The sequence below is a fragment of the Meleagris gallopavo genome, chromosome 7 (genome assembly GCF_000146605.3).
Source record: "Meleagris gallopavo isolate NT-WF06-2002-E0010 breed Aviagen turkey brand Nicholas breeding stock chromosome 7, Turkey_5.1, whole genome shotgun sequence".
Taxonomy (NCBI): Eukaryota; Metazoa; Chordata; class Aves; order Galliformes; family Phasianidae; genus Meleagris; species Meleagris gallopavo.
Window position 1 is genome coordinate 6,697,244 of NC_015017.2, and position 12,707 is coordinate 6,709,950.

General features: G+C 36.2%; 1 long non-coding RNA gene across 3 annotated transcripts in view; it reads left to right on the forward strand.

The window, feature by feature from the left end:
- LOC116216797 overlaps nt 1-12,707 on the forward strand; it is a 71,985-nt gene that overhangs the window by 50,423 nt on the left and 8,855 nt on the right. For 2 of the 3 annotated variants that reach the window (XR_004160275.1, XR_004160273.1), the window contains 2 exons: nt 11,111-11,222; nt 11,919-11,999. This is a non-coding gene — a long non-coding RNA (uncharacterized LOC116216797). The remainder of the gene's footprint in view (nt 1-11,110; nt 11,223-11,918; nt 12,000-12,707) is intronic. The other variant, XR_004160274.1, reaches the window with a different exon arrangement.

Here is a 12,707-nt window from a genome sequence, read left to right on the forward strand (position 1 = left end):
ACTAAAGTTAACTTTTTAACTAAAAAAGTTGAGGATGGGAAGGATTTCTGATGCTTGTAATAAAAAGTTTCTGATGCTTAACTTATAAGCCTAAAAGCTGCTCCTTACCCACTGCGAAAGTGTCTCTAGAGAAAGTAGGAGTTAATACCACTGCCATATCCCGTAGTAATAAACTCTGCATTCTCATGCGAGAGTATTTTGTAACCCGTTAGGATCCAGTAGTGTCTTTTCCTCATCTCAGCTTTAAATAATTTCCAATCATATTTTTCATTTTTGAGAACAGTAAGCATAGTTTGCTCTTGTGTTTACTGGGTATAATCTCAGTATGAAAAAATAAATGAAAAGGAGCACTGGTACAAGTGAATAACTTAGAACAAGTTTTAAGATATTTTAGCTAGTTCAAGGAAGATTATTTCATAGGATTATATTTTGAAAAGATAGGAATTGCTACATACATGATGTAGCGTTTAGGTCAGTTTTAAGAGAGTACTCCACTTAGCAGTTTATCTTCCTCTCCTCTTCATAGTTTATCAGAATGCATAAACCATGATAGGATGTTTATGTATTTTGCTGTGTTTTCTTTTTAGAAAATTATTGTTTGTTTTTTGGTAGCTTCCAATGAGTGTCATATGATTCATCCCTATTAACTCCAGCAACCATAATCAAAACTGCTGATTTCTCTAAGAGAAAATACTCTGGATGTTCCAATGATTACTGTCCGTGAGACCAAACTGTTCACTCTGGGTCTTGTAGAGGTTTTGAATGTTTACATAGCATACAGTTCTTGAACAGTGGTCTAATCTTTACCATAATGCAATCTTGCATTATGATTCTAAAAATTGTTTAAAAATATAGGTCACAGAGCACCACAGAAATGATTCTGAAATGAAAAAGTTGCAGTATAATTTACAGGAAATTTTCTGGCACTTCTTTTCTCTGTCCATTTCTGACCTAGCCTCAATGTTGCTTTCAGCTCAGTTGAAAAGTCTGTGGTTCTCATTCCTTGCAGGATCATCCATATTCTTTTACCAAACTGTGAACATACGGACAACAAGCTGAACTCCATGGGGGATAAAAAAAAAAAAGGAAAAGAAAATTTTCTTTCCCTTTTTAAGTCCCTTTTGCTGAATCACAGAGCAGTTTCATACTTTTATCTCCCTGCATGTTGTTTAGAGACCCTGAGAGGCAAATGGCTAAAGGAAGATTTTGCGGAGGTGAATAAGGAATGATTGTGCAACCTTGAACTGCATTGGGTACCCAATTAAACTTTCAAATTGCCCTATCAAACTACACAGAAGATTATTTCTTTGTGCAGTGTAGTTCAAACTGTCAAGGCCATGGGCCTTGCCATGGCATCTTCTGAATGCTGGTTGTACAGGTTCACACCCCTCCTGGAAGTTTCACGGAGGGGGGAAAAAAAAATTAATCACATTTGGAAGCTATTAAACACAAAACATGACTTGTGGCTTAGGAAATCCCTTAGCTGTTAATCACTAGAAACATTCTTATTGCCAAAGGGTATCAGTTTATAATTACCCTGTTCTTGCTAGAATGTTCTTGTTCTTCCTGAGGGATCTGCTGTTGGTCACTGCTCAGACCAGCACATGGGGCTGAAGGTAGCTTTTGTCTGATCCAATAAAGGAAAATAATGTTTATGTGCTAAGCGATGTATGTGGAATTTGGAGAAAAATCAATAATATACCATGTTTCATCATTTAAGGGACAGTGTTGAGTGAAATTTAATATGTTTCTGACTTTGTAACACATTAAGTGAGGGAAAGAACATGTAGTGTGGGGTAGTTAATTAGTTGCTAAATCACGGCTCTCCAGTAAAGCTCCAGAAGCGTCTCTTAACATGAAATGGATGTTTGGCAATAGATAATTACTTAGTCATTTTACCTGGAAAAGTGACAGTTTTTTTTAATTGGTGACCTAGCTTTCCTGTTGTGTTTGCTTCTTTATGAAATAAGGCCAGGCTGAGTATGCTTGTCTATGCTAGTCTTATATGGCTAGAAATATACGTGAATTGGATGATTTCTCTTGTAAACCCTAAGTACCTGGCATTTATGTTTCATTTACATATAGAAACATGAATATATTCCTTGGGAAATCCCCGGACTCGGTGGAACTGTTAAAAAATAATGTAAAACAGAGGTACTAAGAAAAAACATTCAAGATTTTGAATGTGTGTCTGAAGCATAGCAATAGAACTCTTATTATTGAGATCTTTAATTTAAAGTCTTATTACGGCAGATTGTTTCGCAGAATACTCTGAGGGAAATGTGGGGAAATTAAGGAAATGAGTTATATATTGTAGTCCATACAAAAGCAGTAACCAGATATCTATGATTGCAGAAACAAAACATACACTAACTTGATAGGTTTCATTGAAGCGCTGTGTACATCACAGTTACCAGTGACATGGCCACGACCAGGGTATTTAAAAGATTGTTCCTGATGCTTAGGTGTAAATAACACACCATGCTCTTTTTCACAATTCTGTTTCCTTACCAATTGATCAGTACCTTTTTGCTTTGAAACTTTTATCTGATCTGCCCGAGGAGTTGACGTTAGATTGTTAGATTGTTAGTTTTTGTACATTATTTCACATCCACATTTTAAAAATAGGATTCCTTTCTATTTCGAGACAGTGGTCTTAGAACTAGCTGTTTACATAAAGTTGTGACAACAGCTCTTTTTTAAGGGAATACGTTTTCTATCATGTACTATTCCACTCTGTTTCTATATTCTCTTATTCCACCGTCAGTCTGTCATTTCACCATTACCTCTGGTTTAAAATTGGTTTAATCTGCTCCCAAACCAAACTTAATATACTGCTACTTGGAGTCGGTATCAGAAGTCAGTCGAGGGATCTCCTCTCGTATTCTGTTGTTTTCTGTTTAATGCTCTACTAAATCACTCTCGGATTAGTTCATGACCCCATTAAGGGTCTTTGGAATTTTAAGTAACTGTGTAACGTTTTTCTTTTTTTTTCATTTATTTAGTTTAATTCTTGATTCTTTACTTAGTTCTTCGAGTGTGCTCCTGCATGTATTTTATAAACAGCTCTTAGTTAAATTACTGATCATAAATGTTTACTGAAATTATCTCTGACACAAAACATACATCTACCCAAATCGTAGACTCCTAGAATGGCCTGGGTTTAAAAGGACCATAGTGATCATGTAGTTTCTGTTGGAAATATCCGAGTAGTTTATCAGAACAGTATCTCTGGTAAAGCAGATTTTATTCACGATTGCAATGGCGGGCTTCCTGCAAGCAGGAGAGCACGCAGAAAACAGCATCCCATCTTTTATGCCCCGTTACTCGATGCTTATCCCTTTCTCCCCTGATTCCTCATTGGCTGAGTACTTCAGGTTCACAATCTTCCCAGCACTCAACTAAATATACAGATACTGGATAAACATAAATTTTTGCTAGCTAAGCATATATCATTAATTAGTTAACTTCTCGCATTTGCTCATTCAGCGCTCGGTCTTTGTTTCTGGATGTCTGCTCGTCCTTGCATTGAGATAAGCTTGAAAGAAAGATGGAGGGGAGTATCTTGATGCCTGCCTGTTGCATCCCAACCTACCCGCAGAGCGAGGCCATCCAGCCTTGTGTAGAGTCCCTGGCTTCTTTGATGTTTGTTAAGTCTGTTTTCCTTTTGCTGATGTCCCTTATCCAAACAGAATAGCTCTACAATATGCTTTCTAGTCCATATTGCTATACCTGTACTATTTGGAACATTTAAAAACTATTGCAGTTTTGCAAGCAAGAATTAATCACGTCATTCAGCAACTATTTTTCTAAAATATGCAACATGTATGGTATTTCTACTTTTTCACATCTGGCATTTCTAAGGACGAGTTACAAAATACAAACACATTGTGCTCTACTTCTTCACATCAGTTCCCCCTTTTGAATATCTAATGCAAAAACAACATTGCATTCCTACATTTCTACCCCCTGCTATGTGCAGGGTCACCAACCACTAGACCAGGCTGCCCCGAGCCACATACAGCCTGGCTTTGAATGCCTTATTCCTTGGACTTCTTTGTATTTCTTAAGAAAGAAACACCAATTCAAGGAGCAATACTGTCTACCAAAGCCAAGTGTTGTGGTTTTTTGTTTTTTCAGGTTGCTTCTACTACACAGAAATTTACAAAAAGTTTGGTATGAAATCTAATGCTACCCACGCTATCAGGAAATATATTTTCCCTTAGGTAGCATCTCGCATCCCTGAAGAAAATGTAGGCTAAGAACTGCAATCCTGTAACTCTGCATCATGTTGCGTTAAATTCATCAAGGGCAGCTTTAATTTAATTGTTTGTGTTTGTAGGATGTGTTCGTAACGTAATCCTATTACTTTGAGACTTTGATAATTCATTTCTAAATCATCATCTTTTAGGAATCTTTCAAGTTAATAAATGTTTTTAGGGTCAAACCAGCAGCTTGCTGCCTGATATTCAACATTGATAGTTCACCTCTCAGTTTGCTCAGAGGCTGCTTCTACACCACACTTTATCATTATCTGTGACTACTCATATCTGCAGACTGGCCTCATCTAAGTAGGTTGGATTTGCACAGACATCTTTAAATCCAGCATCTGCTCCACAGGTGGTCCAGGGTGGCACAGAAATTCAAAAACTGAAGTTAGAATCTAGTAGAAAGGAGCACGCTTATTGTCTCTAGTGAAGATTATTGTTTTTGCCAACAGCATACAGTGTTGTAACTGGATGTTTTAAAGCTTGTGTCTGAAAAATACTACCACAATTTTGTTTTACAGCACGATGATCACACTAGCATGCAGGAAGTGCAAATCGTAGTGTCCAACAGGTTAATCACTCGTTTTAAGCCAAATCATGCACAGAATAGGCTGTAGTGCATCCTAATATTAGTACGGCTTTTCTTGTCTGATCCTTGAGAAAAGATCAAAGCTCTGACTGCTGTTCCTGAGAGCACCATTGTGCTCAAATCATACTGCAAGTAGAACAGAAGCAGCAGAAAGCGGAAGTGTTATCAGTGGAACATACAAGCACTTCTGAAGCATCACATTTTAGTAAACTGGACTTCTTTAATAAAGGCGTGATTTCCATATCAACCATACATTACAGAAATACATCTTTAATCTGAGCTCTGAATGAAAGCAAGTTTTCACCTAAATAGCAGTTGCAACACTTTATTTACAGGCTCTTCATTTTGCTGAATCACAGGCTATTCAGCTTTCTGGGAGGTGTCTGTACCAAGCAGCAGGTGCTTGAGGATGAGATGCTCAAATATACTTAAGCAGGCAGAGAATCTTCAGGGAAACAAAAGATGCATGGCACAGTTTGACTGAATAAGAGCGTATTTAGCTAAAAGTATTAGTTAGGGCACTGTATAACTGATCGCTGTTTTTGTTTTCTGCTCCGTCTTTGCTTTCACCCAAGTGCAGTATTTCCTTTTCACACAGAGTTATGTGTTGGACAAGTCAATTTTAGTTGTTAAGCTGCTTCTGTATTCACATGGCGGTGATTAGGACTACTCAGAAATTATGGAAAAAAGATTTTTATCTTTAACAAAGAGTTCTGCATCCGTTCTTTGGTGTGAGAAGCATCAACAGCGTGCATTGACCAATTTCCTTGTCTTCAAGTAGGCACATTTTTTTCTGAAGAATCATAGATACGCGATATCTATCATGGAATAGGACCTGAAAATAATTAAGTAGATGGATCCCAAACCAGGCTATGAAAACATCACCAATAGCATCCAGGTGGAGACATCAGTCAGAGCCACGTAGTTGTTCAAGAACACTCGTTAGATAGGTAAGCTGCTAAATGCAAATTATTTTATTTAATTTCACGCTCCAAATTATAAAAAGTCCACAAGTCATTGTAAGGTCTTCCAACATTTTTTATTTTGCATTTTCTTGGTATGTTGCAAAGAAGATGCACAGAAATAAGTATTTTAATAGAATTGGTCATTAGTGAAAGATTATTTTTGCTGGTCTTCACATATCACTACAACAGTATGCTAAAAGTTTGCATTTCTAACAGTATTAGGAAAGGATAGTATTGTATTTATATATCCAATACAAAGTGAACCATTACAAAATGTGACACAGAAAATTTAGAACAGAAAAAAATTGATGTGCTGTAAACTATTGTTCCATTCCTGGCATACAGGAAGGAAATAGGAGGTTTGCTAAGGCCTGCTGTAACAGTGGCTCTCCGGTCTGGTATGCCTGTGGAAATTGCTTACGACTCTGGATTCCATCAGATATGGTGTCAGCAGTTCATAATCCTGCATAAAGAATTATTCCTTTTATCAAAATTGATAATTTTTCAAATAAAGTCATCTTCAGTTAGCATTTTAATAAAAAGACTGCTCACGCATCTTGGAGAATGGAAGCGGAAAGGACTTCTTAGGTTGTCAGGTTAACTAATCTGTCTGCCCATACATGATCAAGCACTCGTAATTCTTGGGATAATGGCATTTTAGTTTTACAAAGAGAAGCAGGCTTCATCCATTGAGGAAAAAAAAACAAAACCTATAGACCTCTCCTTTGCAGATTCTATATGTCTTGTTAGCCTTAGCAAGCAAAGGCTGAAAGATTTTGGATTTTCTTAATTCAAACCAAGGTCACAAACAATATTTTTGTCATAAAATTGCATTGAAATTAAATACGTTTGTAGCTATTCCTCAATTGTTCATTTAATCTGTTTGTATCAGGGCTTCCACAGTTCACTCTCTAGGGAGCAGAAGGGTAAAATTAACAGTTTTACAATTGATAATTCAAACTGTTGAAAAACATGAAATTTTCTCTGTTCTTTGCAGTACAGCTTTGCCTTTATTGACATAATAAAAGCTCTGGTCTGGGGACTGTCTTTGAGAAGTTGTAAAGATGTAGTAATGAGACTGCAGGCTATCTCTAACAGTCAATCCTGATTCATTTTTTTCCTGCACAAGGTTTGATGCTTTTTGGATTTTCATAGATTTACAGTTGGGTTGTTCTAATGAGTGGAATCACAATGATAGAAGCAGTCTCTGGTAACTTTTTGTCAATGCAACAAGGTATATGGTAGTTAGAATTGCTCAGAAGAGGAGTGCTTTAAATGCTCTTAGGCAACTGGTTTTAGCTTGCTCTGCTACTCACAGTTCTTTGGAATTAAGAATTCTCAGTAGTCACACATCCTTTTCTAGTTAGTTGTACTCACGTGGATCCAAGGTTTCTGTTGTTATGCTCACAAAGCCATAAACTGTGATGTGAAGAAACACAAATGCTTTGATACAAGGAACATCTGCATGGAGCTCCAGGTTCTGCTTTTTCAAACTTCCCACTAAACCTAGCTTAGTTCTCTTTGTAACTGTTTGTTCACTACCTTTGTTTGGGGATTCTTAATAACTTTTTCTTGCTTCAAGACTCAAGACATAAGACTTCTGGAGCCTTGCTGTTCACTGGAGCTTATCTGCCAAAGTAATTGCCTAAGAGTGTGGACATACGTTGCTAACTATTAACATCTTGTATGTTCTATTTCAGTTCTTTTTGTTTACCGTAAAAGCCTTGGAGGAAAAAAAAAAGAAGTTCTAACATATACATGTTTTTATGTAAAGCAGAGCTTTGGAATTGAACAGTTTCTATTCATTTCTGTTCATTCAATGTTAAAAATGTTTATACCAAATTACAGTTGTGCGTGTGCACAACTTACAGTATTTCCTCAAACAATGACGTTTTGAATTCAGTTTCTCAAAAGCTCTCTTCACGCTAGTTTCTAGGCTGACTTGATTGCTTTGCAGAATCAGAGAATTGTCCCTGAAAGGGGACCGTGTCCTTATGTGCAAGTGAAGCTTTCAGCAGTAGTGACGGAGGGATTCATCAGAAATTCTTGTTGGCTTTGGAGAACATTTAGCCGGAAAGTGAAAGATAATAGTTCATGTCAAGCCACTGAATCAAGAACGAAGTAGTCTTCAAATTTGATGTTTAAATATATTGGTTGTAATAATAAAAAATTTCATATTTACATACGTGAGATAAGACATAAATCTATGAGATCGAACCACAAATTCTAGCCATTTATTTTCTCAGGCTCTGGGTAAATAACCTATTAAAGAATTAGTTGTTCGCTCTGAACTGATTTATTTTATTCAGCAGCTAAAACAGCTGAAGAAGCTTGTTTGCCTCATGTTTTTTATAGCATACATTTAGTTGTCATTAGAATATAGAAAGTTACTGACATTGTAGGGTTCTTCTAGAAATAAGAAGTCAAATGCTCATTTTTTCCCAGACTTTCACAGATCTTACTGCTATCTAATCTGACATCCAGAAACCCATTGTAAACACAGCCCGATATAAAGTAAACATAGAAGCCTCAGTATCAGATAAACAGAACACTCGGGATTCAAATTGTCTTCCCAACTTAATTCACAGCAAATTTTCCGTATATATATATCAATTTCCATGGGACTTTATAAAGTTTATGTGGTTTATTTTGATGAGATCTACAATTTTACTGACTGCCCTGGGGATTTGATGGTACTTGCAATTTAGTAAATTTAAATTCTTTTGGTGGATGTGTATTGAGAAAGCAAAGACAGTATTGTGTACAGTAACAAAATGTGGGAATACTAAGGAAGTGAAGAAGAAAATATTTTTGCTTCTTCCATAAAAAGAAGAAATGTTTTATTGTTTCTGTGAGTTTTTGTAGAACTTCTCTGCTTCTCTGACATTAACTTCTGTGGAGAGTTGTGCTAGTGGAGTCTTCTGTAGAACGACAGAAGTTGTTTATAAAAATAGCCCTTTTGATAAATTTCACAGAAGCTAACAGGAACAAAACAGAATAAAAAGCCTGGAAATTGGTTTACGGTAAATTAGATAAGGCTACTTAAAGGACATTTGATAATTAACACTGCATAATTGTGTAACAAAACAGTGAAATGCTTTGTGAAAAAATATGATCTTGATAACGATTATGTTATCGGTTTATGATATGAGGGTAGGCCAAAGTGATAAAATCGGAAACAAAAATGTGAGGACTGCTATTATGTCGCGATATTAGTATGGGGTTTTATAGTGAGTTTTTAAGCAGAGTAAGCAAATTCATATTTCCTTGTCTCTCAGCATAGGCAAAAACTATATTACTGCATGCAATATAGATACATAGTTCCTTGTGGGGTTTTTTTTTTTTCAGTTGGCTAAGAAAGCTTAGACAGTTATAGTTAGAATTTTTCTAATTTGAAAATACAAGGAATATTTTTATTCAAAGTGTTGCAGGAAATGGCACAGTAATGGTATTTCCATAAAAACAATCAATTACATTTTTGTTTGGGTTATCTGAAAAGAAAATACAGAATAGGACCACTGTTGAGAGAAATGAAAAAGACAGTGAAGAGGGCAGAGGTATAAAACTCAGCCTCGAATGGAAAAGGCAGATGTGGATTGGATAAAGGAATTGCAATCCAAACATTCCTGAGAAATGCGCAACAGCTTTTGCAAACACTCCCCTTGATAATTAGTGCCCTGCTTTGCATGTTCCGAGGGTCAGAAGGATTTTCAAAGCAGAGAAGGCAAAGGATTTCAACCCTGATGCCAATTTCTAACCATTCTCACTCTTACTGTAGTTAGGCGCTCTGTAATTAATCAGGATGTTAATTTAATATTTTCTAATAAACTTATGTCCACCTATTGCATAATGTAGAAGTTTCTTCAAATTACTGCTGTCCCAGACATTAAACAGGAAATCAGTGAGTGCAGTGTCTGCAGTTCCTTACAAGGAATGAACAGTTCAAAATTCATAGCCAGCATCAAAAATTCCAATTTACCCAGGTGCTTAGAAGAATCCCTGTGTCTGTGCACAATTATTTTTGCTCCTTGTACATTCATGAAGAAATGTTGCATATAGACATATATATAGGTCAATAGATAAATACAGATAACTATTCAAGTAGCATTTAAATAAGCGTATGTCCTTCAGGAAAGTCATACACAGAAAAATAGCCAGAAGTTTCTTTATGTGAGAGGATAGATGGTCAGCAGACAGATCCATATCTCTGTTCTTCTGCTGAAGAAGAATTTCTGAAGAAACTAGCTGATTGTTTTATGAGTGGTTCTTTTGCTTTTTAAAGTCTCAACTGAATAACTATGACTCTACCCAGGCCCTCTGCTTCCCAAAGTACACAGAGAATTGGGGAATAACTAGCAACTGTGAAAATAACTCAGATATCCAAATATGCTATCTGAAACGGTCATCTCATAAGACAAGGCCAAACCTTTGAAAATCAAGGCCAATTTATAATAAAGTTTGTAGAAATGTATTATTTTAAAATATATTATATACCAAAATCTTTTAATAAACCTCTAAGAAGCGTTTTTTGAAAATGTTGCTTTGTGTCATTAGGGTAAACAGGGTGGGACAACAAGTTTTCAGATATTTCAGGATTCAGATATTGGAATCAAAGACAGCTCAGGAAGAGAAATCTACTAAAAAAAAAACCAAATACCATTAAATGATTTTATTCTCCTCAGATTGCAGATAGCATGTTTTTGTACTTTTCATTAAGAAAATAAATTATTTGTGTACTATTTGAACAGAGTTAAAAAAGACACTTGATGTACAAGTTCAGAATAACGCTAAATTTCTGAATGCACTGAACTACAAAGGTTAAAGGCCTATTAACTGTTCTACGTTGCAAGATGAGCTCATTCCAAAGTGTGCTCTACCACAAAACCCTGGTCGATCCGTGTATTGATTTTGTTAGATATCTTAAGTTTCTTTCATTAATTTGTCATAACATCTGATTCTTCAGCTGGCACAGCTCTGAGCAGCTTAAGTAAAGCTTTGGCGCTGGGGTTTTTCTATTTCTGCAACCTGATTGATATGCAGTGGGGTCCTTCGTTGAAAGAGTAAGAAGCTTTGGAACAGAAAATGTGATGCATACAAACAGCAGGCATGCATTCCTTCCAAATGTTGGTAGATTGGTGGAAGCCTTGCCTTTTAGAGTTGGCTACAGATGCCTACTGCTAGAAGTAAGACAGTGTTTAGAGGGGTCCTTCTTCTGCCTCCCAATCTTTTAATGTTATCTAGAAACAAATTAGTAGTCATTTTTTAATCTTTTCTCTTTTTTTGCTTAGCAATGCACTGTCTTGGAGGGCGTTTGCCTGCATTCCCAAGGAGACTAATTCATCTTAGATACAGTATGTGTAACTTTTGGGAAGCCTGAACTGCTTCAGTGATAAGTACGTGGTAAGTCTCTTTGTGCTGACATGGTTGGGCTGTGGTGTTTACACTGTGTTTGACACGTACAGGGGTTTAGCTTGTGTGTTTTTCAGCTCACTGAAAATAATATACTGCACTTAGCGATTACAGAACAAAATGTCTTCTCATCTTCTCTATTCTGTGACATTTGCCATAGCAAAGTGCTAAGAATAATTCTGAAGAGAGAATATTATTTTGTTCATGTGCTATTTCTCACAGAAATGGAAAATAGGACAACGTTCTTGTTTACTTACAGTTTCTTTCCGTGAATCAGTTCACTAAAAAGACCTTGATGTATGTGAAAATATTATCTATGTAAGGTTAGGTAACATTTGCCTAAGTGAGTGTCTATGTATTTTGGTGTTCCACTATTTTATTCTAAGAAGAATGTCTTCAAAATTTCCTTTCATTTTGAAACGTATCAGTAGCTCAGCCTTCAACAGAAGTTCAGTCAGATGCAATGTTTCTAGAAAGGCCTATAGCTGTCTTTCTCTTCAGAGAGGTCATTATCTCTACACCAAATAGATTAAAACTAGCTTCCTCATTGTCTTCTAAATTAGCAAATTCACTAAGAAAACTGGTGCATGTCATTAAGTTGATAGCATCGAAAGTTATTCAAGGACAAAATTTCTGAATTTTTATGGTTTGAATTATTTTTCACTTTTTGCCCAATGGAAACTGCAGTCTACGCTTCTTGTGTCCTTTCACAAGTACCACGTTAAAAACATCTTATGAATGTTGAAGCGCTGCTGAAGATACTGAAAGGTGAGTTTTCCCAACTGTCTCTTAATTGAAAACAGAATTTCTATAAGGTATTGGAGAAAAGCTCTGATAAGTTACCTCATTCTAACTTTGAGAAGACGTTGTTTGTTTTGTTGACTTTTTTTAAAGGATAATACTTCTTGCCTCCCTGCCCAGGACTTCTTTGTTGGATATGTTTGTATAAGATGTTCTTCTACCTATGTGGCATTTTGTTCACATTTAGTAAAAAAGAATATGACGTATCAATTGAATTGCTGCCTGTTGGTTGTCATTAGAAAGGTAGTATAAACTAGAATTCAAAAATCCTTCAATCTCTAAAATGATGGTGCTGAAAGTTTTTGGATGATATGCACACACATAATATACTATAGGGTATAGCTAAGTATGCTTGCCCATGCTATTCTTCCTCATGAGCCTGTGGAGAGCGTGTTGAAAAATGCAAGTGCACTACAGCCCTAGGATTTGCAAAGTCACGCTCTATAAAGACTATGCTTTATAGAGCAAGCTTTATATAGCTTGCTGTTTCTCTGGATGGTAAATTCTCTGGGGTTTTGGTAGCTACCTCAGCACAAACCAATCTAATATGATAACTATTCTGGCCACCAGCCAGAAACCACCAGGCAAGTTCCTTTGTTTTTTGTCTCCCTTATGCAAGTGACCTGAAGTCATGAAAATGGAAAAATTGCTCTGAGAAGAGGATTCATGAGACAA